This window comes from Miniopterus natalensis, chromosome 4 (assembly GCF_054644295.1).
Source record: "Miniopterus natalensis isolate mMinNat1 chromosome 4, mMinNat1.hap1, whole genome shotgun sequence".
Classification (NCBI taxonomy): Eukaryota; Metazoa; Chordata; class Mammalia; order Chiroptera; family Miniopteridae; genus Miniopterus; species Miniopterus natalensis.
Genome location: NC_142084.1, coordinates 29,134,877 through 29,161,899, shown reverse-complemented (window position 1 = coordinate 29,161,899; position 27,023 = coordinate 29,134,877). Strand labels below are relative to the sequence as shown.

Here is a 27,023-nt window from a genome sequence, read left to right as displayed (position 1 = left end):
AAAAATATGAAATATAGGATCAACTCCCACAAATTTCAGAGTACTTCCTGAGGCTACCAAGCATGCAGGTGTCCTTTCTCTTGCCTTTAGAGAGTGTCTCTTAAAGTAGAGAGCTTCAGACAATTCACCTGCTTCCTGTGTGTGTGATGATGTGGGGAAAGATCAATGTTGGTATATCAAGTTGCAAATATTAAAAAATACATATTTTAAATGAGCAACACATAGTAACTTTTCTTTTAAGCTTTAAAAATGCAACAGATCCTCACATAGCTCATTTTGTTTGATGTCTTTTCTTCATTATGTCAGTTAGATACCATAGGTACTTAAATCTTGTTTATATCTAGCTTCATTATGTGTCATTTCACTTTAAGTTGTTGATGCCATTAGGTGAAGACCTATTGTAGCTTTATGTCAGAAGAGACCAACAGATGGATAGATATTGCCAGAATATGCTTTTAGCAGTGATGAGGAAATCTCTGAGCTGAAGAATTAAAGGCTAGTCATCCAGAAAGTCAATGGAAAGTCTCAGCAGGCTGCCACCACTGAAAACCGGACTGTAGGGAGTGGCTCTGCTACGAGTGAACCTTCAGGAGGTTAGCAAGTGAGCTAGCTTCTCTTCTAGATTATCAACTTCCTAATATTTGCCCAAAGAATGGCCATGTCAAGGTTACTTACCAGCCAATTCTGAGCAGCCACTCATACTATACAGATAAGATCATGGACTTCACTGTCATGCAAAAATGGCTTTGAGATTCAGCTTTACTAATGTGACCAGAGCTACTTCATTCACTTCTGTAGATTTTGGTTTCCAAAGCTGTACAATAGAGTTATTTTTTTAAATAGTTTAGTTTTATGAGCTAACATATATGAAACATATGTGAAATACTGAGTTCAGTTCTTAGAACACAATTGGGACTTTGATTGAAACCTATAATTAAGAATAAGATTACTAATTATAGGTGCTCTGCTCAAGCCCAAAATTATATTGAGAAAAGGCTAAGATACTGAAAACAGATATATGAGATCAAATTATTACACAAGGGGAAGATTGAATCAGTTTACAAATTCACGTAGCGGTTCCTACGTGAACTATACAGTTCACTGTAGTAAAGATCAGTTTCTGCCTGCTGAAATTAAAATGTAATGATTTGACACCGGCTATCTGTTTCTGAGAATATCTTAACGACATGAGACTTTGGTACTCAGACCACTCTTGCTCTGAAAAAGTGCATGCCATTCAGCCTGATGCATCCTAGATATTTTCTCCTGCATCAGGAGGTTAAAGTTGTACTTAGTAATGCATTTTAACCCAGGACAAAGATGCTAGATGCCCCAGTAAAGTGGGACAAGCCATATGTGTGGGAGAAGCCAGAGAAGATTTATTGTGAAAGACAAATCCTAAGTCTCTCCTTGATTTTCCACTAAACAGCATTCTATCCATCACTTTTTTCTTCTTTATTTATTTTTAAAAATATATCTTTTATTGATTTTAGAGAAAGAAAGGGAAAGGGAGAGATAGAAACATCAGTGATCGGCTGCGTCCCCTACTGGGGATCGAGCCTGTGCCCCGGGCATGTGCCCTGACCAGGAATTGAACCATGATCTCCTGGATCCCAGGTTGATGCTCAACGGCTGAGCCATGCAGGTTAGGCTAGCCATCACTTTTCGATGATCTATTGTGTGGCAATTTCTCAGTTTGTCTGTCTCTACCATTCATTTATCCATCCTCTGTCTAGCCTTTTCACTCTTTCAGGTGTTATAATGCAGTCAATGGACTCATGTAAGCCTAGTGTCTTCTTTTCATGCCCTTGATTATGACCAACTTTCCCACATTTCCAGCGATGTTTGTTTCACACTACTCATTTAGCAATTGGCAGTTGTTGTCAGTTGAGGTCCTCCTGCATTGTTAGCTTTAAATTTCTCTCAAATTTAGGTCCTGGAGGCTAAGCCCAAACACCTCACAGCATGCAAAAGACTTAGCTGTTTTTCTAGGCCTGGTGATTCTACTAGATAAACTTCATTGAGTGCTTCCACTGTGCCACACGCTTGTTTTCCACTGTTATGTAGATTGTAGACTCCATGTAATCCTCACAACCACTCCATCCAGCTGTGATTATGACTAGATTAGAGATGATGAAACACAGGTTTGGAGAGGTTAATAGAATTGTCTAAGGTCACAGAGTTAGCAAGTGAGAGATCCTATGTTCTATAATGTGTTGGGAGACAGTGTTCTGTGGGCCTCATATTTCTGCACCTCTTATGAGTAGAGGTGCTGATTGCCTTTGTTTTGAACAAACTTTTCAAGGATGTTGGTATAACCTTGGGATATAGAAATGGTGTCACCCTCTGAGCAACAGGGCAGGCATGCTGTGGGATTCAGGCTCAAGGAGCTAGTACAAGAAAATGCTCATACCTTAACTGCTGGTATTGCTGTAAGTAATAAAGACCTTTGTCTCTTTTCCAGGAGTCTCATGTCCTGTCAACAACAACCATGAGAGAGTGGCACACTAACTTGCCTGTTAGTTTGCAGGTAAGATAAAATCTCAAACTCTTTGCATTTCCTGACACCTGCTGTGGTATAATACTGTATTTTATATGAGCAGTAATTTCTGAGAAATTCAATTTAGTTGTGTTTATTTACAAATGTTGACTGATTCTCCAACCTTAAATCATACCATGTGTTTTTATTTTTGATTTTTTGAAGTTCTTTATGTATTCTGGATATTAATACCTTATAAGACTTATATGCAATTTTTTCTCATTCTGCGTTGCCTTTTTAATTTGTTGATAGTGCTTTCTTTATGTGCACAATTGGAAAAATTTCATGAAGTCCAAATTGTTTATTTTTGAATCTTGTGTCTTTTGTTTCTTTGGTATTATATCCAAGAAATTATTGCCAAATCCAATGTAGTGAAGACTTTGCACTGTTTTCTTCTAAGAGCTTTATAGTTTTAGATATTACATTTAAGTCTTTGCTCCATTTTGAATTAATTTATGTATAGTAATGGGTAAGAGTCCAGCTTCATTCTTTTGCATTTTGATGTCCAGTTTTTCCAACACCACTTACTGAAGAGATTGTCCTTTGCACGTTGAATGTTCTTTGCTCCCTTGTTAAAAATAATTTGAACATAAAAATAAAAGTTTATTTCTAGGCTGTTATTTTTATATTCTATTGGTCTGTATGTCTATCTTCATGCCAGTACATCCTTTTGATTACTGTAGCTTTGTGGTGAGGTTTGAAGTCAGAAGTCAAAAAGTTCCAATCTTTTTCAAGATTGTTTTAAAATCTTTTTCAAATCTTGTTTGGGTTCTCTTGAGATTCCATATACATTTTAGCACATATATATTTTAATTTCTGCCAAATATATTCAGATTTTTATAGATATTAGATTTAGGTTCTGGATCTCTTGAGTAGTATTCCCATCTTAATGATATTGTCTTCCAATCCATAAACATGATGAATTTCTATATATTTGTAATCTACTAACAGTGTTTTTCAGTTTTTATTATACAAATCTTTCACCTCATTGGTTAATTCGTACGTCTTTTTTTTTTTTTTTAATGCTATTGTAAATGGAATTATTCTCCTAATTTTCTTTTTGGATTGTTCATTATTAATGTAACCAATTTGTTTGGTTACACTTGTTCATAGTTCTCATGTATAATCATTTCTATTTCTGTAGAATTCGTAATAATGTCCTTCTTTAATTTATGATTTCAAATTCAACAGTTTTTTTTCATATTTTGTGATCATCCAAACTATCATATTGCCAAAAGAAAGGCTATACTCTTGCCAATTATATACAAACTGTAGTCTGTACAAACAACGTATGGGACAAAGTACTAAATATTTGATGGTGATGTATTCATTCAAACATATTTGTCTACTTGAAATGAATTACATAATCAATAACATAAACAAAAATAGTTTCCTTTTACACACACTCACACACACACACTTTACTGGATTATTTGACATCCTTTCTGACCAGATCACAGTATAAATTTATTCTCAGCCATTATCCAGATATAGTGGGATAGTTGATAACAGATGGGGCCTACATTTTTGGCCCTTGGAATTTGTCTTATAAAATGAAGACAAATAACATATTTTCTACAGCTGATTCAAAAATAAAACATAATCCAACAGAGTGGTATAAGCTGTTTCAAATGTCAGAACTTTGAATGGATGACATTGCATAGGATTTCAATGCCATATAAACAGGGGACAAGCTTTCAACCAGTCAAAAACACCCAGTTTCTTACATGAGAAAGTAACCCTTGGTGACAGCAATTGCCTGAAGTGACCAATCTCTGACTTCTTTCTCCAGTGAAAGGTGATTAAGAAGGTGATAGTAAACTAACTCTGTGAACATCTGGAATTTGAGAGTAGACTGAGCCAGATCTGATCATGTTTCATTTCTGAAGGTGGAAGAGAAAGATTGCAGGTCATACTAACACGTAGAGTACTTATGACTTCCAGTCATACCAACAGTACTGCAGGTTTTTGACCACATATTCTCACTGAAGTTATCCTAACTTGGGTCAACATAACGTGGGGATATAAAGAATTTTTTTTCCTTTGGACCAAGAGACTTACCTTTTGATTCTCCCCCCAGCCACCATTCAGATCATTGTAGTAAAATACAAATCAAGATAGTAAATTAAATGCTTTGCTGCCACGGATGTAGAGATGTATATGCACATAGTAATAGAAATACACGCAGGCAGTGCTATATCTGTGTAATCATGTAGACCTTGACATATGTTTCATTTCCAAATTTCCTAAAACTCCTTGCCTAATTAGAGTTCACATAAATGATTATCCACAAAATAACTTGAAATGTGGAAAGGTTTATCTCACAATATGTATGGTTTACATTAATACAAGGAAAGACATTCGTCTTGCTCTGTAATAGCTCCATAAGAGAAATGAATTTCTAAGTTTATGCTTCTTCATCTTATTTTGAAATGTGAAACACTCCTACCATTCAGTACAATCATCTTCTTCCTTCTGAGAATATCAATAATGTTAAAAAGAAAGTTAGGCTATGATAAAAAAAATAGTGCATATCTGCTAAAAATTTAAATGAGATAAAAATCAATGAAAATAGAGCAGAGTGAAAACAAACAAGCCTGTGGTGCTATGATTTGTTCTCTCACATGGTCTGTGGCGCTTCCTGTCACCAGGTATTCCGCGATAATGTATATTTCAGGAAAAGTCCTCTGGCATTGGGGTTGGAACTTTTTCTTATTCATTCTAATAGTTTTAACACTGTTCAGAGTTTTCACTTCATTTTGTGTCTGTTTTTCTAAATTGGGTTTTCTTAAAAAAAAAAAAAGGCACCTATAGTACATTTTTTAAACCAATTGGAATAAAGTTTCTTTTAATATCTTTGTATTAAGAGCTTAATGCCTTATGGGCCTTTTGTGATCACCTCTTTTTAATTCAAGGGTATTGTATTCATGTATTTTTGGATATTTGAGTGTGTATGTATCTACATGTATACACACTATTTTACATACATAAATCTCACATATTTATATGTATTAATATATGTGCTTTTTAAAGGACCAGATTTTGACTTTTCCTATCCTATGGCATGTTTGCTTTCTATTTTTATTAACTTATTTTTGAACCATTAGTATTTATTAGAAAGATGATACTGATTTAAACTGAAATCAAGAAGTCTTGTGAGAAGCCAGTTTAGCAAAACAAGTTGACAAACTGATTTAATGACATCTTAATTTTGACGTATCTATCATATATAAAAAGGGAGATGAATATAGGAATCAGAATTTAGGGAAGTGATCTAAGCGAGGGATAGACATTCTTCTCTTGTCAGTCTCTAACAGGCATTTACAACCAGGATTTTAAATAAAGTCAAGGAAAGAAATTCAGATAAAAACAAGAAGAGGTGAAAGAACTGAGCATGGAGACATTCCAATGTCAAAAGTCTGAGCAATGAGATGAGACGGGTCCAGTGAAGACTCAGCAGCAGCAGCAGCAAATGAAATAGGAGTAGAACTAGAATATAGTGTGTACTTGTGCAAAAAAAATATTTTAGGGAGAAAAATTAGCCCTATCACACCTACTGCTGGTATGTTCAATAGAATGAGAACTGAGCACTTTCAGTGGAATGGTGTGGGTGGAAGCCCAGTTAGACTAGGCTAATATAATGACATAGATTAGAAGTAGAATGAATATACTGTTGGAGGGGTTTGCTGCCAAAGATATGAAGAAAATGGGCAGTAGGCAGAAGAGAGATTAAAACTAAAAGGGGTTTCTCTTAAAAAAGAGGCAGATGTTTTTATTTTGACCGAAAAGATCCACTAGAGGAAAATTATTCAATGTGAAGGACAGAGGGGGAAACTGCTGCAGCAGTGACCTAGAGAGGTGAGAGGGACAAGTAACAAGAATGGAGCCCTAATGTTTGGCTCAGATGCTCACAGGTGTGTGGGTGTGAGGGGGGTGCTTGTGAACATGACCTTGGCTCGCTTCCATTAATCAGTGAAACAGAAAGCAAAGCGATCCACTAAGAGAGAGGATAAGGGAGGAAGTTTTAAAGGTGTGATGAGAGAGAGGGTGCCAGATAGTCAAAGACTGAGCATGTGGATTGTCCAGGGAAGTCAGGCTGAAAGCTGGGCACCTGTGATATGCCTGCCTGAATTTAGTCATTATGACCTTAAAGTAAGGCAAATCAGAATTATTTTTATTTCTCTTTAAAAACGCTAAGTTGTGAGGGTGAAGGCACAAAGTAGATGGTAGTTTGAATATAACCAGGTCTTTTATTTTGCCATAAGAATGCTTGAACTGAGAAAACACTAGTGAAGGTTGTAAATAAGATACAACCAAATTAATATGGGACTGAACATCAGGGAAAAGGGAAGTAAACATATGAAATGGGTGAGAGGCTTAATGCTCCCTGTGAAATGGAAGGAGAAGCACCAAAGGGACTGAGCTGGGAAGACAGGAGGAGATGACCTGAGAATGGGAGCGTAGAAACGGTGGTGATGAAGCGGATACACTAACTGGTAACGATAAGGTCTGGGGAGGGGTTCTGTGAGTGAGTCACTGAGGAGTCTGGAAGTTGATATCCATGGAAGAGTTGAGGTTGACAACTAAAAAGCAAGGGCGTTGGGAAGAACATGGCCCAGGCAGGATTTTGAAATCACCAGTAATCCTGAGGAACAATTTGGTGAGAGTTATTGTGAGTCAGGAGCAAAAATTAAGAAATTACAGGAAGAGCCCGGCCGGGCGTGGCTCAGCAGTTGAGCTTCGGCCTAGGATCCAGGCGATCGAAGTTCGATTCCCGGTCAGGGCACATGCCCGGGTTGCGGGCTCGATCAATGACTCTCTCATCATTGATGTTTCTATCTCTCTGTCCCTCTCCTTTCCTCTCTCTGAAATCAATAAAGATATATTTTAAAAAAGAAAAGAAAGAAATTACAGGAAGAGGTGTGAAGCTCAGTTGATGATTACAGTAAGAGCACCAGTGAAGAGTGTTGTCTGATGAGAAGAGACCCAATATTTAAGGGTTTTAGTGAGAAGCAAAGAAGAATAGTCTGAAAGCAGCAATGAAAAGGAAGAAGCATGGGGAGTAACACAGAACCCACTCTAGAAAGCTACAGGAGTGTCTTTTGTGTAAGGGCCTTTAGAGGAGCTCCAGGTTTGAGTTAGAGCAAATGGAAGAAGAGAGCGTGCAGGTAGAAGATCAGGCTCTGGGAGATGTTGCTGGGTGAGGAGCCCAGTGGAAGGGCTCAGAAATTGAACAAGCCTGAGAGTAGGGTTCCAAAAACAGGATATACAGTGTGTTATGAAGGACGACCCCGGCGACATGGGCTTCTTGTGGTTAATACATGGAAATAGCCCTGGGCTTATTCAATCAGCCCTCAATTTATGGAAATTCCGTTCATCTCAATTAGTCTTTTGAGAACCGATTTCCAGGTAAAGGCCTAAGTTATAAGAATCCCATGTGACTTATTGAGGGTAAACATTAGCTTTTTACTTTAGAGTTGGTACTAGTTGACTTAGAAATATAGCCTGTATGTAACATACACATAACCCCTAAATGTTTGGAATGCAATTCCAAGTGCCTTAGTAGGGGCCAATAATCTGGTGAAATTTATTAACACCAGCTATATGAGTAACATTTCACGTATTCCCTTTTCTTTCTTTAATTAGGTTTATGTGAGATTTTGATATATGTGTGGTGGGGAGAGGGATTGAAGGGTTATAAATCAGCATGGATATATTCCTTATAGGATTACTTTCGTTTTCCAAGAATATTTTTCATGTAGACATAGCCTGATATTGCTCGTTAATATAAAAGCTTAAGAAAAACACCCTGATGGCTGGAGCTGCTATTTGGATTTTGTAGCCAACGACAGCTGAAATGGATTTTTGTCCCTGGTTTGTTTGCAGAACTGAAGTTCTTTTAAATTGTGGCGTATTAAAACCAGGAGGACATTAACTAGTGAGGAGTTCACCACAGGTATTTTTCTCATTAATATGTTTTTCTGGTGAATGCCTGATGTGAATATAACCTGTCTATATTTATAAATTTTAAGAGAGGATTTTCTCAATCCACCACCAAATACGCCTGCCTCAAAGGATATGAGAAAGGCAGTATTTTACTTATTTTTTTCTCAAAAAGAATTTTATGAGTTTTTGCTTTGAAAGAACATTTTGATGATAGGCACTTATAGGTCTTGCCAAGTTATCTGTATTTACTACCCCTTACTCTTAGGACACTGAAATTTACCAGAGATGTTGGGTGTAGACCGTAAAACAGTAAATAATCAGCAAGGAGCAAGGATTCATATTGATGATATAAACAGAAAACATGATAATATCCCAAAGATGGGAGAAGTTCAATACAGGCTGGTTTTCCCGAAAAATAATTATTAACATGGGACTAGGCAGGATTTGGGTAGGAAACAAATAAGGCAAAAGTCATTTCAGGATGATGAGCTCCAATAAAATTGATTCTCTCTTGAAAACCTTTCATTGACTCTTTGATGCAAAGTTAAACTGTAGTGTATTTCTATAATATTTGGTATATAACTTGGCTGCAGTAGTTATTATATTGATATAAAATAATATAGCTCAGTAATTCTGATCTACAGAAGAAAAGATCACCAAAGAAGGAATAAATGAAGGGAAAATAAAATCTTTATTGTTCTCATTCTTATCTGCTCTAATAGACTATTTATTCAAAACGATAGTAGCGAGAATATATTAGGGGATTATAGTACATAGCAAAGTACAGTGAAGGCCAGGAGTGTTACAAAGAATGTGAGGGGAGAAGTGAGAATACTCCAGGTTACCTGCACAACTAGGAAGGGGTACGGTTTATATAAAGGTGAACTTGGATTAATTGTGTATGTATATCGCACACTGTAGGGAAACCGCTTAAAGAAATTAAAGACAAGTGTAATTGATATACTGACAGTGGAAAGAAAATGAACTCGTATAAAATGCTCAATTAAAACCCAAAATAAGAGGGTGAAAAAAATAATAACCAAGAGACAAAGAACAAATGTAATGAGTAGAAAACAGTTACAAATATAGTGTTAATTTAACTATGTCAATAACCAGTTTAAGAGTTAATGGTCAAAATACATGAATTAAAAGACAGGGTGTCATAGTGGGTAAAGAAAAAAATAAGAACAAATGATATTTACTTTCAACAAACCCACTTTAAATATTAAACTCACATAGATTAAAAAGAATGGGATGGGGAAAGATAAACTGTGCTATCTCTAATCAAAAGAAAGCTGGAGTAGCTACATTAATTCCAGACAAAGCACAGTTCAGGACAAGAAAATTATGAGGGAAAGAGGGGAAATTACACAATGATCGGAGTCAATTCTCCAAGAAAAATAAAGATGTTAAATGAGTATATACCTAGTCAGAATGTGTCAAAATATATGAGTTATAACTGAAAGAAGGACAAAAAGTAGACAAATCCACTAGTATAGTTGAAGACCTCAAAGCCTGTCTGTCAGTTAAAATGTAGATGACATGAGCAGCCCAATCAATCAACCTGATCTAGTTAATGTTAGAGATGACACCATCCAACACCAGCAGGATACACAGTCTTCTGAAACTCACGGGCAGTGTTCACCAAGCTAAAACACATAGTGGGCCAGAATACACACCTTGGAAATTTATATTGTTTTATGTTATAGATTTATAAATGATCAGTGAGCATAATGGTATTTTTAGACACCTCTGTAAATATTCATTCATATATATGGATGTATGTAAATTTATTTAGTCACTAAAATATACTGGAGATATATTGTGTTCCCTAGATATATTACCATTTATTCTATATCTACTAGTTATATCATTAGCTAGTGAAAAATTATTTTTTAATGTTATCACAGAGTCATTACAAAAATCCCGCAAAATATGCAGACATTTAAGCTGTTGCTTATTTTTGACAACATGCCTTGTCTTTCGAGCTTTATGTTATTTCCTGCTATTTGAGAATTTTTATCAATTACTAATGAGAAAGAAGAAAAATGAAAGTAGACACTGAAACTGCTGTAGCAGACCATTCATCCTTTTAACCATTAATATTTTTCAAAAAGTGTCACCGATTTACTGAGGCCAACACATATTCTACGTTCTTCAGCTATTTGCCTTGTGATAAAGAAAATTAATCTTTGAAAATAGATCAGTCACTCCCTAGAAAGTAACTTAAATGTTGAATTCATTTTAGGCATTAGCCCAATTTTTCTTAATTGCATTTAATGAATGTCTCCAATTCTTTAATTATATTTTAATAATCAGATATAATCATTTCACATCTTACCCACTGACTGTGAAAAGGTTAATGAGGAGTTGTTATTGTGACATGGTTCATTAAATTTACTTAATAGATTTCAGCTTTTTTCACTGAAATTCTTACTTACAATAAAAAAAGTTGACTTTGGATTAACACTTGCTGAAAACTGTTTTAGATAAGTAGATGTTTTAGCATTTTTTACCACATTTTACTCGTGTCTTATTTTGATAAGTCTGAAAATATACTCAGCTATGATTGAATATACTATAGAATCCACATAACACTTTAAATTTTGAAATTTTGGGACTTATCACTACTGTTTTTACTTCCAAATTAGAAGGTGTTTCACATAAAAATCACAAATGTATTAAAAACAGCAAGAAAGCCATGTTCACTAGTGGACCCCACTGTAGAAATGAGTATCCAAGAAAATTTTAAGGATTGTTTTTTTTTCTCTGTTAGTAATTACCCTTTTGTATTCAGTAGGTCCAAATCCTCAATGTTCAATTTACTCTGAGTCAATTGATTTGTTCTAAAAGTCATGTTAACTGAACCTGCATAGTATGTGACTTTACTGTGCGTGTTTGTGTTTGTGTTTGTATAATAAGTGGCTGCCTGTATCTGAATCTGGCTGGAATGGGAGCGGATTCAAAGTCATCACTAGCTTGGGCTTCAATTCCCTTCGGTGACAGCATTTACAAATAGAGGGAAACCAGAGGCTTATGAGGCAAACGTGCCTGTACAACAGGGTCTGTGGCTCTCAGCGCCGTTGACGTTGTGCGACCATCGTTGGTTGTTGTGGGGGGCTGTCCTGTGCATGGTTAGGTGCTCAGCAGCATCCCTAAACTCCACCCATTAGAAAAGTGTGGCATCTCTCTTCCAGCTGTGGCAGCCACCGGCATTTCCAGACTGTTTCACATGTCTCCTGGTAGCCAAACATCACAGCTGCATCGGTTTCAAAGAACAAGGCGACTGCTAGGCCAGCATACTCTCTGGGCTCACGTTTACCCTCGAGTTCAGTCCCCTTTAGACTTTTCTGATAATAAAAACATTAAAAAGATGACTAGCAACAATGTCGGGTAGGCTACCAGAGCACAAATAGTACTGCTGTGAGACCCAAGTTTGCATGATGGCAAAGAGGACATGGGAAATCAAAACAGCTTGTCCCCAGTGGCCCCAGCAAGAAGTGAAAGGGAACAGGAGCACAGAGTGTCCCCTGAAGGCAGGCGAAGATGCCCAGGTAAAGGTGACCGGTGCCTGGTGCCTGGGCACTGGAGGCAGTCCATCAGACATCACCGGAAGACAGGCATTGCTGCGTTTGAACCCGCACCTCCCCGGACTGTGCAGCAGCGACAAGAAACAGAGAAAAGTAACAAGAGTCTTTAGGACACCAAAATCTGTGCTCTTAACCACCATTCTAAATAGAGGTTTTCTTCTCAGAGAGTCTAAAGGAGACTGAAGCATAAATAGAAGCTCAATAGCCTCTCGGTTTGCCTTAGCTCCACCCGCAACCTGGCCTCTGGCCTCTGGGCCAGGCCCGCCCTTGGTCATCTGGCCCAGCTGCCCGCGGCCTTGCTCGCGCCCCCGCTCGCCGCAGCCAGGCACCCACACGGCTCAGGCCAGGGAGGAATGGCGTTTGTCCAAAGGATACTTGGTTGTTAAATCCCGAGCCATTGATTCGGTGCATCGTATTTATTCAAAAAATGTTGTATCAGAAATTTGTAGTAAACCCTGGAAAATCCTTAGTAAAATCACCTGAAAACAGAGTTAAAACTAACAATCCATCATTGACCTGTTTGTTTATATGTCTTAGACATAGGAAGCTTGTTCTTATTCTGTGCCTGAACAAAATAGATACGGAAATTAGTTTTTCCCCACTTTCTGATTGTCGATTATCAGTTTTTTAAGGAAAAAAATCTCAAGTGAAATATGATACAGTATTAAAGCCCTTTAGAGTAAAAGGAACATCCCACATGGCCCTTCTAAAAATTTTAGTCTTCTGTATTACCTCAGACTTTAAAACAGGCTAGTGAAACTCAAGAAACTGTTAAGTAACAGCTTGAAAATTCACAGGAGAAAGATAAAATAAAATGATGAAAATACATTTAAATTGATCTCAAATTCTGGTTTGAATTGGCACTTACACTGCCTCTAAAATGGCTTTAGTTTGCCTAGTGAATGGGCCAGAGGCTTCTCTCAATCTGTAGTTAAGGCAGGAGTAGAAAGAAAAAAACACAAAAGAACCTTTGGACAAGTCTTTTTACTAATTTTTATTATGCTAACCCAAAAATAATAGTATTCACTGTACCTTTAATTGTGCATATTAATTCTTTTTTATTAAAGACATATAAGAAAGGTAATTGAATCATATTCCCCCCCCAAAAAAAGAATCTTAAATTTCATTCTTATGTGAAATGCTTGATATGTAGAATTTTAGTTTTGTAAGGGGACAGTCTTTTAGTTTTACCAATTAGCCAACGCTGGAATCCATTCTACTATGCAATGGTCAAATAATTGCTGAATCTGTGATTGAACAGATCTAGTAACAAGTTTCTGATGTACTGTCAATAGAATAAACATTAATTGTTAGTCTGAAGTTGAAAAAACAGATATATACTAGGAACTAGTATGGGAATGTCTTTCTTTCCCTTCTGTAAGAATTACACATGTGGCCTGATCCTTAGATATGAATGTTCCTGCACTTTAAGAATCTGACCAGGTCTAGGGTACCATATATGTTGGCAGCACTGTCAGATGTGGGGAGATGGGCTGAGAATGGGATATGCCAGACCAGGACCCCTACCTTTTCCCCTCTTTTAATGGTGCATGTTTGTTCCCCAGGCGTAGTGTGTTTCAAAGGGATTAGTTTGCATCAGGAAAGTGGGATCCCAGTGGAAACTGAGTAGTTCCCCCTCACCCCGGGGTTCAAAGTAACTCACCATCCCAGTGGGACATCCCATTGCAGATTCCAGTGCATAACTCCCCCAGGGCTCAGTGTTCTCGGCAGTATAGTACGTTGATCCACAGTGAGAATCGGGACAGTCTCCTGTGACTTCCATGCTTTCATAGTTTGGGTGTCTCGGCAGGGGTTCCTAGACTGGACTATGGGACAGTAGGCCCTACTGGTTGATCATTCAAATGTATTAAATCCTGGGACACTACTTTAGTCCACCAGGCTAAGATGGTTTTACTTGTTAGTAAATTAATCTGCGGTTTTAATATTCTATTCTTTCTTTCTACTAACCTTGCTGCCGATGGGTTTTAGAGAAGATGGAACCTCCATCCAGTGTCATGTTCTTCTGCCCAGTCTTTCATATCATTACCAATGAAGTGTACCCCCCCCCCCATATCCATACACTCAGTCTTTCTAACCCCTAATGGTGACAGCCGGGTTTGCATGGCAGCAGGAAAGCTTGGGTTGAGCAGACATGGGGTCTGCACAAACCACGGCATACTTGGAACCCTCACTTGCAGGGAGGCACCAGTGTAATGAACCTGCCAACCCCTCACCTGCTGGGAACTCTGGTGGATGGTCCCAGGCTCCTTTGGCAGTTGCCTTGGGCATTGTTTAGCACACACAGGACATGCTGTTCGGCATTAGCAAGTCACTATATTTCAAGGGCACTTCAGCATCCTTGGTAATACACAGTTCCATCCAGGTGCCATGGTGGCCACTCCTTTTGTGCGCCCAACCAGCTGCATCTACCGAAGGGTCAGCTGCTAGGTCCCGTACCCAGGCTAGGGCGTGAGCTTCCTGATTGCCGGGGGTGTCAGCGCCTTGTGAGCAGGGATATGGAAATCCGTGAGGACTGTCTCGGGTACTTGCAGGTGGACCTGAACGTCTTCCCACATATCCTGCCTCCATGGAAGGGCTTATTCATGGTCATACATTTCTTGGCTTCCCGTTGTCCAGGCTGTAGGGTCAATCCCCGTCGGACAGCTCTGCTGTCTGTGTAAGGAATTCATGGCCGGGGCTCATGAGTGGGTCACTAGCCGAACTGCAGAGTGCAGCCCACTGGCTGCTGTGGTCCCTTCCTGTTTCCATCCAGATGGTGTCAGTGTTGGGCTGAATAGTGGCTGTAGTCCATGTGGATGGATTTACAGGACTAGACCCATCTACATACCAGACATCTGCAGGAATTCCCCCTGCTCCCTCTCCGCAGGCCTCGGGGGCTACCACAGAATAAGGGGTGTGAGCATTTGGAGGATCCACATTCTCTACAGGACGTCGTAGCACCCCTATTTTAGAGACTGTGGCTGGTGGACAGGGTGCTTCTCTGCAGCAGATAAGCATGCCACTTGGGCAGTGTGGGCTTTGAGTCTGGCAGAGGAATATATTCTCAATCCACCTGGTGATACAAGCATATGCTGTTCCTTTGTGAGAGGCCCTACCTGGAGGAGTGCTGTGTACACGGCTAGGAGCTGTTGCTTTATGGGGGGTCCGGGGGCCAAAATCCTTTGGATACTTTCCCTCTGTTGTCTCTGCCAAGTGCCCAAACCATACCTTCCAGAATCACAGACACATCTAACTCAAATGGTAGCTTTGCTTGGGAGATGCCCAGAGCTTTAATCTGCTTCGCTAGTAATATTGCCTTTTCAAAGGCACCTTCTGCTCTGATTCCCAGTCCCACATATGCCTTTTCTTTACCAGGGGGTATAAGGGACAGAGGCACTGTGCCAGGTGAAGAATAAAAGTCTTCCCAAACCCCCAAATCCCTACAAAGGCTTGTACATCTTTCATGTTCTTGCAGGTTAGGTAGGCTTGCAACCTTATCAATCCCAGCTTCTGAGACAGGCGTCTTACCCCCCACACACCCAAAGGACTCCCGGAAACTGTAGAGCCTGGGCCTTGAATTTCCTGTGGGTGTACTGCCCATCCCCTCTCTTGAAGGTCTTCAGCAAAGCCTGTGTAGAATGCCCTGCAGCAGAGGGGTCTTCATATGTGAACATCGTTCCATCGGGGTGGGGAAGGAAAGCAGGAGCAGGGCGACCACCCCACGGCATAAGGTGGGGCTGTGCAGGTGGCCTTGGGGAAGCACGTCAGAGGTCCATTGTTGCCCACTCCCAAGGTGAAGGCAAGTCGATCTTGTGACTCAGTAGCCAGGAGTATAGCGCTTCCTAAGTCCATTAATAAAATTAATAACTTTAGTTTGGGGCTTGCTCAGTTTAAGGTGTCTAAGAGATGTAGAGATGAAGATATTTAGTTGCCACAGGTGTAGCTCAGGACAGAAGTACATGTTGGAAAATAAATTTAGAAGTCATCAACACGCCAGCAGTGATTAGAACAGGCCAAGATGAAAATGCAGAGGCAACGAGTTTCAGAACAATAGCCCATCATCTTATGTATATGTGTATGAATTCAACTTTTGATATATGTTTGTATGGGTGTAGGTGTGCTTGTGTGGAATACGTGTGCTTAGCGAAAGTTAAAAATAGAGCACAGAATGGGAATAACTGCTGAGGGGAATGGGAAATAGGGAAGATAAGAAAAATGTAATGGGCTTGCCAAGCAGTTGGATGTTGTAAATTAGCTACAAGGCTAATCTGCAGGATTATCTGGTTTTCTCTAGTGATGCACAATAGCAAGGGTGCAGGTTCAGAAGCAGAGCAGGCAGATGGTTGAATTAATCCAATGCTTCTCAAAAGGTAAAGAGGTGGAAAATATCAGAATCAAGGGGGAACTGTTTTAACTACCCATATCTCTAACTCAAGACTAGGAAAATATTTTTCTCAGTAATGTACCAGTGAATGTTGTTAAGTGGACAGAGAAGGGAGAAAAGCTACAAAAGACTTGTATTTAATCACCACGTGTCACAAAGTTGGTAAAATAGAAGAGGTGAAATGAGTGAAATTAGGAAATGTTGTATTACTGAGCTTGTAGTAATAAAATGATTACATTAGATTCAAACATATCTTTAACATTATAAAATGGAAATCCATCTGCTTTTCAGTGATAAAAAATGGATGTGGAAAATAAACTGGTTATCTACAAAAATCAGATTAATTAATTACTTGAGAGGCAACATCAGGCAATGTCTAACACTGATGTTGCCTCTAATGGCAGTACCCTGGGGCCATTCTGGCTACATCCTTCTCAACAGTAGGTCTTTCTAACTATCTGATTCAGGTATGTTACTTTGTCTTGCTCCGTCTGTCTGGTTTCCTCAGCCTAAAATGCATATGTTTGTCATGAGGATTAAATGAGTTAATACATTTAAAACACTTAGAACCCTACCAGGTACCAAGTGCACATTTGATAGATGTTAGCTATTATTTACTAAATCTCAATTTTACCTTTATTGTATAGATGTGACTTCAACTAACAAAGAGTTCTCACTGAAAGTAAAATGTGTCTTTAAAATAGTTAAAATCTACACCTTAGTATTTGTAGAGATCAGTGTTTCCTAAAATTTGAAAGTTCCAACAATAACTTGAAAAATAGATTATTAAGATTTATCTCCTGGCCCCTACTTCCTTAGAAGCTGTTAATTATACTTATAATTTAGTATTAAATAAGTCAGGTGCTGCAAACTTCATTCTTCGTGACATTGTCATCTTCATCTATAATGACATGTATCAATCATGGCTCTCTCTGACTGCCTTTTGTCATCTTACATATAACTCCCATGACAGTTAGGCTCTAAGAATTGTTTTCTGAATGAAACAGGTTTTCTATTTGAAGTTTAAGAAGCAAAGAAATCATAACTAAAACCAGTCACAGAGAATAAGGTGCCTGAGGCATAAACGTGTCACTTCATTTGGGTCTGGCTTATCCTTTACACCCCCTACTTCTATTAAAACATAAATCTCAATTTCTTAGTCCTACATCCATCCATCTTAGTAATTAGATTTATCAACTAAGTGGTCATTATCTGCAGTGTTTATTCTCCAGTATTCCTTTTATTTTTAATATATCTTTATTGATTTCAGAGAGAGGAAGGGAGAAGGAGGGAGAGAGAGAAACATCAATGATGAGAGAGTCATTGATCGAGTCCACAGCCGGGGCATGTGCCCTGACCGGGAATCGAACCCCGATCTCCTGGATCCTAGGCCGACACTGAGCCACACCCGGCCAGTCTGCAATATTCTTGATACGTTTCTGACTATTGCCCCTTATTTGGGAAGTAACCCTGGAGGGAGGCAGCTATATTATGGCACAAGCTCACACGCAAAAAAACAAAACAAAAAAAGAAACTCTGATCTTTTTCATCTTGTTCATTTCTTTTTGTTTTGTTTTTATCTTGTACCATGTATTACATATGTTCCTAAAAAGTAGACCAAAATAGGATGCCTATGGAACCTCCTGGATAAATATAATAAGGAAAAATCATCTTACTTTACACTTCTAGGACTTCACGTGGCCCATGACGCAAAGCCAGTGCCTGTAGAACAGTCTTTGTGCTCCAGACAAGCAGGATAAATGCTGCCTGGTTTGACTCCCACTGAACTGATTGCATCTCCCTGTGTTTCCTGTTCTCATCTTTACACTGATCTTTTCTCTTCTATTACAGAAAACTATTGCCCTATCATATTTTTAAAGTATATTTTACTTATTATTTTTGTTTCTGAAAGCTTTGCACAATACTGTTGTTTCCCCCGAGTGTGTGTTTGTGTGTTTCTGTGTTTTCCCATCCCCCACTCCCTCCCCTTTGTTGAGGCCATGAAGTCCTCTCACCACAGACCTGCGGGCCCCGTGTTGACCTGCTCCTTCCCCATGCTCATTGCCTGAAGATCCCCAGAGAGTTTCCTGCACTGTCCGTTTTACCTCATCACTGCTGAATTTCTTCAAATGAACTGAGAGTAACAAGTAAATGCTGCCTTTAACAACAACTTTACCTAATCAGTCTTTTGCAAATAAATCTCATATGAATAAGTTCAGTCTGGGTGATGTAAAGAAGTTCAAACATGTAATTTAACCTGAAGAAACTCTCCTGGACCCTTTAAATCGGGCAATTTCTAAACAACAAAAAAAACACTGCATTTTTAAAATATAATTTTAGACAAAGGATTTCCTGTTTTTTCTTTTATGTTTCAAGACCTCAGAGACAGCAATTAACTTATCCTGAGATACTATTCAATATTAATTAAATTCTTTCAAGTACATATGTGCTATTAAGAAATGGTCTTTTCTAGATTAACGTGGTTTAAAAATTTAATTTGAAAATTATTTAGTCAATATGTTTTAAAACCTTATGAAGATTAGCGTACTCATTTGTTTTTTTAATGCACAATTAACCTAAAGACAAATGCTAATTAACAGATGACATTATAACTTGACTCCACTTATTATGTGAGCTATTTATTTCTGTGCAGAGGAGGTAAAGAGGCAGATGGAGGAGTTTTCTGGTTTTGAAATTTAAAGACCCAAGCAGTTGTGTTTTGTGTTTAGATTCCATTACCATTATACTTGGCTTACTATGTCCTTTATACTATTTAGTATCAGTTTTCCTTTTGATGAAGCAATAAAAAGTCATGTAATTGGGTGATAGTAATTTGATGCACTAACTACAAGCTTTTAAAATCCCAAGAAATTTGTCTGACAGGTTTTAGTTGATCCATTACTGGTGACTGAGCTTCTTCCTGTGTGCAATTTTGTAATAAAAAAAAGTAAGTCCCCTTAAGCATCACCATTCCTAACAACCAAAGAAAATTGGTAACATATTTGTCTTCAGAATATAATTTATCATGATATTTTCTAATCATATAAACAGAAACTTAAACACATTTTCCCCTTAAACCACATTTTGCTCCCCCACACCACCCGCAGATGATGTCATTTACCTCTTCTATGGGTACCTTGTGTGAATGCCTTTCTGCAAGATGTTGATTGGAGGGGATACTGAGGCACAGGAATGCCCCTGAGCCAGCCCTGGCAGAGGACAATGGGAATCCCAGCAGCACCAGAGGGACCAAGCAGACCAAAATCCGACTGCAAAACTTCCAAAATTTTAGCTGCCCTTAAAACAGCCCACAAAAGAAGGCCAGGATCTGAGAATTAAATCTAAAGAGGATGACTGCCTGATGAAACAAAATATTTTAAAAGGACTCCAAGTGTTCATTTAGAATTGACAAAATGTCTTACCAACTTCTTCCAAAACTAAACATACTCTTAGCATATGATCCAGCAATTGCAATCCTTGTTCTTTACCTAGAGAAGTAGAAAACATGCCCGTACAAAAAACATGCCCATACTAAAATGGAAGTTTCTAGGAACTTTATTCACAATTGCGTAAACTTGGAGGTAACTAAGATGTCCCTCAGGAGGTGAATGAATAAAAACTGGTACATCAGACACCAGAATATTATCAGTGCTAAAAAGAAAGAAGCTATCAAGCCATGAAAAGACACGAAGGAACCTTAAATGCATATTGCTAAGTGAAAGAAGCCAATATGAAAAGCTACATAATGTATGATTCCAACTACATAACATTGTCGAAAAGAAAAAACAAATATAGTAAGATCAGTGGTTGCCAGGGATTGGAGGTTGGGGCAGGCAGAGCACAGAGGATGTTTAGGGCGGTGTGATTCCGTAATGATGGACACATGTCATTATAAATTTTTCAGACACCAAAGGAACCTTAAAGTGTATCAACTGAGTCTGGGTGATGATGATGCGTCAATGTCGGTTCCTCAGTTGTAACGAATGACACTCTGGTGGGCGATGCTGCTAATGGGGACGGCTATGCGTGTGTGAGGGCGGGGGGATATGGGACATCTCTGCATCTTCCCTCAGTTTTGTTGTGAATCTTAAAATGTTCTAAAAACTGAAGTCATTTAAAAAAGACGAGTGGCATTTATGTAGTGTGATTATGATGATTAGACATGGTGTATAACTAGCACATAAGGAGCCCTGAATAAATAGGGTTGTTATTTATCAGTGTTAGAAATGATTAAATAAATGGTCAAAATGGTATATTAGGCCCCATGGGCAATTTTGTCTTCTACACTTGACCGCGCCAGGCAACATTCTACTTTTGTTCTTGACATCTCTGACCCTTATAGCTGGGAGGGTGCTATTGACCTCTCGTGGGTGGAACCCAGGGATGCTCTGAAATATTCTATAGTATACAGGATGGGGCAAAAGCAGGTTTACATTTGTGAGTAAATGAAACACAGAGTTTATTCTTGAATTATTATTTATTAATTATTGTTTTGTTTTTCAATACTCACAAATGTAAACCTACTTTGCCCCACCCTTTTGGCATAACCACCCTCTACACCCCCAAATTATCTGGCCCCGGATGTCACAAGTACCAAGTTTGTGAAACCCTTCTTTAGACCATAAGTAAATGAAGTAGCATCCCCTCTCCCCCCCATCTTGTCTCTTTGTGTGTGTGTATTAGCCTTAGAAGGCATTTGGGCGTTTGAATAAAAATGTTAATTTGTAACTTTTTAATGCTTTAAGATGCATTACATACTTATTCCAGAGAAGTTGCCTACTGCAAATAAAGTAATATACCTAAATTTTGAAAAAATACAGCCAATTTTCTGTATATCTTTCTGAGTACAGTGGCTTTAGATTACAACAAAATTGATATAAATATTTCCTTTTGAGCATTAGCAAATAAACATAGCAGCTGTATTTTTCGCTTTTGTTTAAATATTTATAATTACTTGTGAACTCTGTCAGCGATTTCGGAGTCTTTGGCATGCTTTTGCATCTGTATTGATAAACAACAATTCAATTCATATTTCCAAATGCCATAATCGATAGAGAAAAATGGTCTGTGACTACATAAAGAATATTTGAATGGAAAAGAGACTCCTACGATTTGTAAGCAAAATGACTTCTCTAGAAAACAACTTCTTAGTAAAAAACCCACCTGTACTTTACCAATCAATTAATCCTGTTGCATCATCATTAAAACTGTTGATAAAATAAATGGTTGACATGAGGAAATATTCAGGAAATATAGAAATCTTTCTGTATACAACATCATGATAATCTCTTGGTGAACTAAAAATATAACTATTTCTCACTTGTGTTTCTGCCTTGAAAACAGTTTTCTTTTTTAAATAACAGTATGAATTTAAATGATTGCATTTGAATTGCCCACATAGTATTCATCCTGTGTTTGTTAATTTATTTAACATGTTTAACTTTCATTTTTGTTTATTTCTAAAATTGTTTTTAGAATGAATGTCCAACTTAGCAAATAAAAATACAGGAGGCCTACAAAATGTCAACATTAAACTTTTTTAATAAAAAGAAATATACAAGATGCCTAATTAAATTTGCATTTCAGGAAAAAAAATGTTTTTTCAGTATAAGGGTGTCGTAAATATTGCATGGGACATTCTTATAATAAAAAGTATTTTTGTTTATCTGAAATTCAAATATAACTGGGCATCTATTCTTTTATTTGGCAGGTCTATTTTGAATTCACCTGGAATATGCTCTCTTGTGTCTTCTTATTGTTTCCCATTTTTTACCACTCTGTACCTTACATTCTCTCTCCAGAGTTTTTTGCTTGTCATTCCCAATAATTATATATGTTTCCTGCTGTATTTTAAATACTTAGCACACACACACACACAAAAAACCAAATACACTTAATAGTTAAAATAAACTAGTTTTTCCTCATATAAACTATATAACAACTATTTATTTGGATATATTTTTGTAATTTTAGTTATTGACTAGGAAATTATTTATAGTTGTCTTTATACAAGATCATAATAGATGGTGGGAAACAATATTGACCCTGAATTTAGATAGACTTTGACCAAACAAATAAGACTGATTCTTTCACATCTTGCAAAACAATAAGATTTGCAAACTAATGTCTTTATCATTAGAGCTTATATTAGAACAGAAACAATCAAAGGGTTGCAATGTACTCTTTTATTTTATTGTTAAATCTAAATTTCATCCTGTGGATTATGCATATTAATCAGCACATAGCCTTTTCCCATGGAAGATATATGAGCTGTGCTTCTCCAAGCTCTTATCCCTAATGTTCACCCTTTGAGATGCTATAACCACTGCTCTTCTGGAAGAAAGAGAAATTGCCATCAATCAATATTCTATCAATTAATTTAAACTTGCAATGTATATATTTTTGGTCTTTGTCTTATAACCGAAGGCATATGTAGCTGTTGTGTTCCACATGCTGCCTGGAAAGAGCAATTTTCATTTTACTTTGGTTCACATTAGGTCAGAATGTAAAGTGTGACATCTTGTCATGAAAATCAGTTGAGAACAAGAGAAATCTTTGAACCTCTTTGAAAACCCTCTAGTCTTATTCATGTTTTCTTGACCCATACCTCATATTGGCCATGCCTATAAATTGATTAATAGGACAAATGTTTAATTTGATTTAGTGGTGACAGTGATAGAATTCTTTGAATTATAACTTAAGTGAAACACTCTAGCTTCATTTTATTTATTTTTTATTTTTTTAAATATATCTTTATTGATTTCAGAGAGAGGAAAGGAGAGGGAGAGAGAGAAACATCAATGATGAGAGAGTCATTGATCGGCTGCCTCCTGCACGCCCCCGACTGGGGATCGAGCCCACAACCCGGGCATGTGCCCTGACCGGGAATCGAACCTGGGTCGCCTGGATCCTAGGTCGATGCTCAACCGCTGAGCCACGCCCGGCCAGACTGTAGTTTCATTTTATATGTTTGGTTTTGGTTTGTGTTTTTTTTTGTTTTGTTTTGATTTTTACTATCTGATAATATCTCCTGTGTTTACCCACCCATGATGATGATGATTGACATGATTCAGTGTCATCAAAGCCTTTTGGTGTTCTGGGAATTTCTTAAGTGGCTGACCTTGTTACACATAATCCATGAAAACGTTCTGCCTCTATTGGACACTGCTAATCCTACAATTTAATATACTGAAGCATCCAAATTGTTACATGTGGACAGATTAGAAATAGAAGTTCTGGACCTTTGAATTACAACATTTTGTTATATATATATATATTATCACATTGAATCTGTGCTCTTATAATACATGAGGACATTAACTATAAAACTGATAAAACAATATTTCCTATATTTGGAAACTTTAATAAGATTTCAGTCAGTGTTTTTTAAGAATTGAAACTACGTTACAATCTTAGCATCCCCTTGTCCTTTTACTTACATAAAACATATATTTTGCCCTCCCCTGTATAAGACATATACATTACATTTCATTCACATAGATCTCCTCATTGCTTAAATTTTAAATGTATTTTTAAGGACTTCACCTTCTGACAAAGGAACATTTGTACACATGGGTATGTCAAGACTACCCTCTTGAATTCAGTCGCAAGGAGCCCGAGGTCGGAGGCGGAGGGCCGTGACGCTGCGCTTGCCTGATTACCCGGCCCCCTGCGCCAACCCAGTCGGTCCCACACGCGGTTGTAACGTTTCCGAGCATTTGCTGACATGCCCCTTGAAACTCCATGACACCAAGTAAAACTGAATGAGAGTTAAAAGTGCTCCTGGGAGGCAATGTGAGGGATAACAGACAGGACGTTATTTTAAACAGATCAAGAATTATGAGTTTCAGGGCAAGCCACTGACCTCGCATTAGAAAGTAGTGCTGAAAGTACTCTCCAAATTGACTGTTATTATTATTATTTTTTTTTAAGTTTTAGTCACTTTCTGTGGGAGGGTCCATTCTTCCCGACACACACAGCCACCCAGTCTGAAATCACAAGCTAAATGGGTGGTCCAGGCCCAGGGCTAGCACCACTCGGCACCTTTTACCTCCACACCACGCCATCTCCACCTTCCTACCTGCTTACGTTGCCCTGAGAATATTGTGAACAAATATATATATATATGTTAGGACCCAGTGGATAACTTGCCCTGGTGCAAACTTCTTGAAAAGTCTTGAATTTAAATTTGTTTTATTGATCACTGAATCCATTTTTATAGTTGAGCATAATGTCTGGCACCCAGAAAGAATTAAGTAAATATTTTTTGAGTGAATGTCGAATAAACTATTCTGTTTCCTTTTATTTGAAAATGTGTAAAAGATAAAATATTTCTGTATAATGGGAAATTAAATAGTTGACTGCGATCGCCATATTATTTAGGGTATTCTACTCTCACATAATATGAGCAAGACAAGCAAATGATGCACAATTTGAAAAGTCACTGCTTGTATTGTTGTGTGGTTACAAGCAGAATAGAAAAGGTAAAGGGACGATGTCGTGTTCACAAGCAAAATAACTATTCACAGCTTTAGGATAAAGTCAACTTTTAATTTTCCATGTTAATGTAAGATAGAGAGAAATGTAGACTGACTATGACAACAGATGACAGAAATGATTTCTATCACTCTTCAGAAAGCAGAAATATACACAAAGGCATATAAACAAGCAAATGTTTAGACAAAAAATTACTGTACTTCATGATTTACTAGGTTGAATCTACAGGCTTCCTCTAAATGTCTGAAAAGGAAAACATTTAAAGCGCTGGAGCTAGTCCATTGGCAAGGAATCAGAAGTAGATCATATTTCAGTGATTAAATAAACTGAACAAGCAGGGATGTCCCCGCAGTGGAGGCCGCCAGTTACTTCCTCCGTTCTGCCCCATGGACACCTAGGCTTTCCCTCCTTCTTGGCAGGTAGATCAGATGAAGGGGAGTGGCTGGATGCCATCCCTGGAAAAAAACTTTTTAAATATTGCCACAGTTGAGTGCCCAGGATGCTTCCTCCTTTTTACCCTTCCTGCCTGGAATTGGGATGTGAGGACTGGGGCTCTGGAAGCCACCTTAAGAGCATGAGGTTGGGAGTCAGAGTCTAAGATGCAGAGCCAAGGGCTGGTTGAGACAGGATGACAGTGTTTGTGCTCTGCAAGGTGGCCTGGGACTGCCAACCCCTGCTCCACTCCTACCTCTGATTTTCAGGTCTGTGTAACTACTTTCTGAATTTAAAATCTAGTTGATACACCCAGCTTATATTAAGTCCTCTAAATCAAAATATGACTTTTTATTTTCTCCATTGTATCTCATCCAAATAAGCGCCTTGCAGATGGCTCCATACATTATTAGCCGAGCTGTTTTCTCTCACTCAAATTTGGGGTACCATGGTTAACTTTGCCCCTTCTATTTCCTAGATTATTGCAAACGTGTCTGTTTTGTGATCAAATTTTGTAAATTCTTTTAAAATGTTTCTCAAATCAATTTCATGCCATTCTTATTTCTAATTTTATCATCATCATTGCTTTATATGTTATTACTATTTGTTTGGGAAGCTTCACTTTTTTGTCACTTGTGTCTTCCTTCCTTTCTCCCACCTTCCCTTCATTCCTTTCACAATGTATCTGCTTTTACTTAAAGAATCCAGTTTTAAAGTATGATCAGTTTCAAATATATATCTAAAACTCCACGTTTATCATGACAACACCCACTTGAAAACAACCAGTGGCTTCTTATATTAGGGCTTCACAGTTGTATTACCACTTTTTTTACATTTCTGTTTGAAATTAATTTATTTTGGTGGAAAGAAAAGAGAAGATAGGAGATGGCAATCAGTACTTTGAGAATTAAAAAAAAAAAAATAGTGTATTCACTTTCTGGGACTGCTGTAATAAACTGGATGGCTTAAAACAACACATATTTATTGTCTCAGTGGGAAGTAAAGAGAGAGAGAGAGAGGAAGCAACCTCCTCAGGAGTTTTATAAGGGCACTAATTCGGTTCATGAAGTTTCCACCCTCATGATCTCATCTTCCTCTAATTACTTGCCAAAAGAAATAATACCATCATATTGGGTGGTAGGGTTTGTCCATATGAATTTGGCGGTGGGGGGCAGCCACAAACGTTGAACCACAACACCTGTATTTTGGACTTCCATCCAACAAAACTGAAAGCATAAATTTCTGTTGTTTAAGCCGCCTTGATCTGTTCTGTCTTATTCTGTTTTCCTACTTTGTGGTACTTTGTTACAGCAGCCCTAGGATACAAATATAGACTCCAGCTACCCTTCATGAATGGCTTTGAACTTCAGTGATTAGGAGAAATCTTCTCAGGTCTCTTGATTAACATAAAGTTAACTGAAAATGACAAACATTACTGAAATTCTTATGTAATACATGTTAATTCAAATGCAAAGTGAACTTCAACTACAAGTCATGTATACATGTATAACTATATAACTTTTCTTAATCTTTAGAAACTGAAAGAAGGTAATGAGAATTATTACCTTCATAAATGAAAATTTCTCATTGGCCCCACAATTTAATTTGCAGCGTGGGGCTGGCAGGATAGAATCTG

The 27,023-nt window shown here is 37.9% G+C and overlaps 1 long non-coding RNA gene across 1 annotated transcript in view; it reads left to right on the top strand.

The window, feature by feature from the left end:
* LOC107529762 (uncharacterized) overlaps positions 1 to 27,023 on the top strand; it is a 172,475-nt gene that overhangs the window by 130,945 nt on the left and 14,507 nt on the right. Inside the window, exon 3 of the long non-coding RNA XR_015714362.1 lies at positions 2,465 to 2,530. This is a non-coding gene — a long non-coding RNA (uncharacterized LOC107529762). The remainder of the gene's footprint in view (positions 1 to 2,464; positions 2,531 to 27,023) is intronic.